The sequence below is a fragment of the Crocuta crocuta genome, unplaced genomic scaffold (genome assembly GCF_008692635.1).
Source record: "Crocuta crocuta isolate KB4526 unplaced genomic scaffold, BGI_CrCroc_1.0 scaffold61, whole genome shotgun sequence".
NCBI classification, from domain to species: Eukaryota; Metazoa; Chordata; class Mammalia; order Carnivora; family Hyaenidae; genus Crocuta; species Crocuta crocuta.
Window position 1 is genome coordinate 8,694,671 of NW_027528369.1, and position 6,022 is coordinate 8,700,692.

General features: G+C 45.4%; 1 pseudogene; it reads right to left on the reverse strand.

Moving 5' to 3' along the window:
* Window positions 1-5,651: 5,651 nt before the first annotated feature.
* Window positions 5,652-5,961, reverse strand: LOC144223488 (enhancer of rudimentary homolog pseudogene; annotated as a pseudogene).
* Window positions 5,962-6,022: the final 61 nt, after the last annotated feature.

The following is a 6,022-nucleotide window of genomic DNA, read 5'->3' on the forward strand; positions in this document are numbered from 1 at the left end:
TGCTCGCTTCGGCAGCACATATACTAAAAAAAAAAAAACTCATAAAAAGTCTGAGGATCAGTTCAGTGTGACTTGCACATCCAGGAAAGGAAGGTGTGCCCCTTGGGGACTTCCCTTGGAGGCCCAGTCCAGCTAACGCCCTCTCTTGGAAGTGAAGGCGCCCCGGCAGGGCGGGGGGAGGGGAGGCGGGCGTGGTCCTGTGGGCCCGTCATGTCTTCTCCGGAGGGTCAGGTACATGCTGGCCCCTCAGTGCCTTTCCTGCCTGAAATATTTTATAAAAATTTGATTTATTTATTTTGAGAGCGAGAGAGGGAGGGAGGGGCAGAGAGAGAAGGAGAGAGAGAATCCCAAGCAGGCTCCGTGCTGTGAGTGCAGAGCCCAACACGGGGCGCTCAGTCCCATGAACCATGAGATCGTGACCTGAGCTGAAATCAAGAGTCCGACGCTCAACCGACTGAGCCCCCCCCAGGTGTCCCCCCACCCTGACCCTGCACCCCAGTGCCTTTCCATCTTCCTTTGTTCTCTCCTTTACTCCCTCTCTTTCTGAAGTTCACACTTAAACTCTCTCTTTCTGGATTATTTTCAAATCTTGCCCATTTACCTGGAGGAAAATCGGACTCCCCTTTTCATTCCACTTATAAATAGAAACCCCTTACCGGTCCTTCATCGGATAAAGCAGGAGAGGTAGGGATAACACGAAAGCAGGGGAAAGCCACCGGCATTGGCCCACAGCCTTGGACAGTGGAACGAACCAGAGACAAGCAGCAGGGCATGCTGGGAAGTCCACTGAGCAAAACCTGCGATCATAGACCTCCCTGCTTACGAATAGAATTTCTGTTCTGAAATCCAGGTAAGAATATACCACGTGCCAAAAGAACTGCTCATAAATACCACCACAGTTCAACTCATAGTCACGTGCTGGGGAGAGAAGCTGTGTCTGGGGTGTCAGAAGGTAACCCCACTTCGGTTTGTTTTTTTTTTTAATATTTTTTTAATTTATTTCTAGGAGAGAGAGACAGCGTGAGCAGGGGAGGGCCAGAGAGAGAGGGAGACACAGACTCTGAAATAGGCTCCAGGCTCTGAGCTGGCAGTCAGCACAGAGCCCGACGCGGGGATCGAACCCACCAACCGCGAGATCATGACCTAAGCGAAAGTCGGACGCTTGACCGACTAAGCCACCCAGGCGCCCCGCACTTCAGTTTTTGAAAGCACCTTGACCTAGAACTAATTTGGTCTCCGTGTGAGAGTTTTCTGAGCATTAAACTGTTAAAACACCAGACTGCTCTGTGAAATAGCGTATTTCTTATTTCTGGAATAATTCGAAGAGGCCGTCAAGGGTGCTCTGGAGGGGATTCCTATAAGGGGTGGGAAGTTGTGTTAGGTCACCCTACGGTCCTTTCCAACACAAAGAGCAGATGATTTCACGATCTGGAAGAACCTGGAATTGTTTCTCCCTCTCTTGCCCTGATGGCCCAGCCCCCACCCCCGCTGCCCTCGCCAGTGTTTCCCAAGTGACAGAGGTGTGACATCAGCGCCCGAAGCCTCCCCCCACATCTCTGTGCCTTGCCTGCTTGGCCAGCCGTGGGGGGGGCGGGGGGCGGGGTAGCACGCCCAGCCCTCCTCGCTTCCACACCGCTGATCCCGTGCTTCCCTGCCACCCCTCCTTTTCAGCCAAGCTTCTGATGGAGAGCTGGGGTTGTGTTGCCGTGACTGCGTGGGTCTAGGAGTCCATGCTCCCAGCCTCTCAGCTGACATTTCCTAGGTTGTGATGGCGGCCGAGCAGGCGTCATGCGGGACAGACACAGGGAGGGAGCCGGAGAGAGTGCCAGCCGTCGGTCTGTCCAGTGGCAGAGTGGCGAGTGGTTTGCTTGGTTCCTTTGGGAACTGCGGCCTTGCGGAGTCGTTGATTCTTAATTGCTGGAAAGTTGCTGTGAGAAATAGAGACAGAAGTGCGTTCAGACCCCGGCCTTTGTCTCTCAGTTCAGAAAACTGGCCCTTAAGAGCCGGAGGCTGAAGGGCAGTCTGGTCTCTCGTGACTGGGTGGAACTTAGAAAATAAAAGTGGAATTACTTCACCCGGCTTTCGAGGCGTTAGTCATCGTGATTGAAAAAGGAAGTCAGATATATAAATGGTGGAAAGAGCAGTCACTGTGTGTGGGTGATGTAACTACGAGTGTTATCATATCCAGCGATAAGTGATATTAATCACAATAAAGGAGATGGGTGGGGGGGGCTGTTTACAAAATACATATTCGGAAACCTCTATTTTCCCTTTGAGCCAATAATGATAATTTAAAAAACTGTAATGGAAAAGAAAACATTTCATCCACAGTAACAACAAAATGCATCAAAATCCATAAAAATTTTTCACAAAAATTGTGCGGACCCAAACTGAAAAATATTGATGAGTCCATTCAAGGGCATAAAAGATGACTTGTTCTTGGATAGAGAATTTAACTTAATTGATTTTAATTTAACACAGTAAAGACTTACTATTGAAAATATGTCCGGGCACTTGGGTGGCTCAGTTGGCTAAGTGTCCGACTCTTGATTTCTACTCAGGTCATGATCTCAGGGTTCATGTCATCTGTGCTGACAGCGTGTAGCCTGCTTGGGATTCTTTCTCTCCCTCTCTCTCTGCCCCTCCCACACTTGCTTTACTTGTGACCTTTTTTGCTTTTAACACAATTGTTTTGAAGTTTGTCTGTAAGACTGTACGTGGAAAGATGGCTAAGAAGTGTGTGCATTTTGCTAGCTTCTACAAAATTTATTGTAAAATTTACATACGGTAAAATTCAGTGTGTGTGTGTGTGTGTGTGTGTGTGTATGTGTACAAGTCTACGTTTTGACAAACGCCTACAGTTTTGTAATGGCCACTGCATCAGGAGACAGAACGAACAGTTGCACCTCCCCTGTCCCCCCGCTGCCCTGCACTGTCTCACCCTCCCTCCACCCTTCATCCATGGCAGCCACGTCTTGTCTCTCCCTGTAGCTTCACCATGTCAAGAATGTCAAATCAACGGGATCATACAAAATGTAGTCTCTTTGGGTCTGGCTTCTGTCACTTACTGTATTTGAGATTCATCTATATTGTATGTAATCAATAATTTATTCCTTTTCATAGCTGAGTAGCATTCTACTGTCTGGAAAAATACCATGTATCACACCATTTTAGGGGAACAAACATCACCGTTTATCCAGTCATCCACTGAAAGATGTCTGCATTGTTTCTGACTTTTAGCAATTGTGAACAAAGCTGCTATAAATTTTGCAGCTAGGTTCTTGGGTGGGGGACCCAAGTTTTCAGGGCTGTGGAGGTGAGGGTGGATAAGGTTGCCTAATTCTTGAACTTCCAGGGAAGGCAGTCAGCTTTTCGATATTAAGTGTAATGTTAGCTGTAGGTTTTTTGTAGATGCCCTTCATCAGGTTAGAGAAGTTTCCTTACATTCCTAATTTTCTGGGAGTTAGTTTTTTGTGTTTTTTTTTTTTAATCATGAATGGATGTTAGATTTAGTCAAATGCATTTTCTGCACCTATGGAGACAAGAATGTGAATTTTATACTTTAGTCTGTTAAAATGGTGGATTACACGTTGATCTACTCTGACACCTTAGGGATAAACTACTTCGTGATGGTGTGTTTTCCTTATTGCTGTCTGTGCTGGGCTAATATTTTGATGAGGACTTGTGCATCTATGCTCATAAGGAATATTGGTCTCTAGATATCCTTTCCTGTGTAGCATTTCTCTGGCTTTGGTATCAGGGTAATAATGCTGGATGCATAGAGTGACTTGGGAAGTATTTCCTTATCATTTATTTTCTGGAAGCAACTGTAGACTTTGTATTGTTCCTTCATTAGGTGCTTGATAAAACCATCTAGTCTTGGGGTTTCTTTCTTAGAAGGTTTTATTTTGGGGGCACCTGGGGGCTCAGTGGGTTGAGCGTCCCACTTCGGCTCAGGTCATGATCTCATGGTTCATGAGTTCGAGCCCCACGTCGGGCTCTGTGCTGACAGCTCAGAGCCTAGGGCCTGCTTCCGATTCTATGTCTCCCTCTTTCTCGCTGCCTCTCCCTGGCTGACTCTCTGTCTCTGTCTCTCTGTCAAAAATAAATAAACATTAAAAAACATTTTTTTAAAAAAAGAAGCTTTTATTTTGAAGCTACAAACTCTCTAGTAAATATAGGACTATTTAAGTTGTCTGTTTCCTCTTGAAGGAGTTTTTATGTCCTTGAAGGAATTTATCGATTTCACCCAGGTTGTCAACTTTACCGTAGAAATTTTATAATATTATTCTGTTCTCCCTTTAATGTCTCTGGGAGCTGTATGCTAGCTTTATTTTGCTAATATTTGCCCCACCCCTTTTTTTCTTGGTCAGTCTGCCTAGAGGTTTATCAATTTTCCTGGCCTTTTCATAGAACCAACTTTTGGTTTTATTGATTGTGGCTTTTGTTTCTCTGTTTTTACCTCAACTCATACTTGTTCCTAATAGGACTTTTTTCCTTCCTTCTGTCTCCTTTGGTTTTAGTGTGCTCTTCTTTTTTTCTGGTTTCTTAAGATGGAGGCTTAGATTATTTATTTGAAAACCATCTTCTTCCCTAATATAAACATTTGATATCTCTAAACTTCCCTCTAAGCACTGCTTTACTGGCATCCCACAAATTATCATTTTCCTTCCATTCAAAACATTTATAATTTCCCTCGTGGCTTACTTTGTGACCAGGGATTATTTATAAGTATGTGGCTTAGTTCCCAAATATTTAGGGGGATTTTGTAAATATCTTTCTGTCATTAATTTGTAGTTTGATTCTGTTATGGGCAGGGAACATACTTAGTATGATTTCAATTATTTTAGATTTGTTGTTCTGTTATGTGACTCAGGATCTGGTCTACAGTGATGAAAGTCCACATGCACTTGAAAAGAAACTGCAGCGTGCTGTTGTTGGATGGAGTGCTCTAGAAATGTTATGGGGGTCAAGCTGTTTGCAGGTTGTGGCTGCTCAGGTCTTCTGAATTCTTGGTGATTTTCTGCTAGCTGCTTTATCAATTACTGAGGGTGGAGTGTTGGGGTCTCCTAGTATAATTTTAGAATGTGTCTGTTTCCCCTTTCACTTCTATCATTTATTTCTTCACATATTTTCTCTTTTAGGCCAAAGAACATTTGCTCTTCACTAAGACTTTATGTCAAGGACATAACTAAACTGTCCCCTCCCCGCCCCTCCCCCCAACTTGATGAAGGGCTAGTGCTGTAGAGGCTATAAAGCAGATACGAACAGTTTGAAAGATTGGAACCAACATTTAACTGGCCAAGAGCAACTTCCATCTAAATCATCATAAAAACCTTTAAGGAAAAAAAAATGGGGGTGGGGAGGGGCATTAAGGAATCTACTCTTGATATCATTGCTGCACTATATGCTAACTAACTTGGATGTAAATTTAAAAAATTAATAAAAAAAATAAAGTTGGGAAAAAATGGGGGGTGGGGCAGTGGGGGTCTCGGCTGGAAAAGATCCTCACCTATCACTGAATACGTTCAATCCTGGGAAGAGCGCACCAACATGGAAACAGGATTATCATAATCCAAGACTTCTGCCGCAGTGCGCTGTACGCACCTGTGTTCCAAGCCCACCGCACCCCCTTACTGCTTCCCACTGAGCTATTTCCTGGCCTGTTGGGCTGGCTGATGAAGGGGCATGTAGACCTTCCTTTTAGCCAGTTTTTGTTACAAGGCCAGTGTGTTCAGGTATTGGCTCGGTAAATAAGGCTGAGGGCTGCCAGGTCGCCGATAAAAGCAAACAACTGGCTGGTATCATACATGGCAGAGGGGCTGTTGGGATTCATGTTCTTCGCATGGTCTTCAGACATTTTGCAGACGCCTCCCTTGCATTCGTCCACAGAGTCATGGTCAGTGTGAGTTCTGCGTCTGGCCCCGTGCTAGGTGGTATGAGCAGTGTGGCGTGAGTCATCACACCAAACTCACTGCGCTGCTGCCTCGCCCCTGCCCCCCCCCCCCCCCCCCCAACCCCC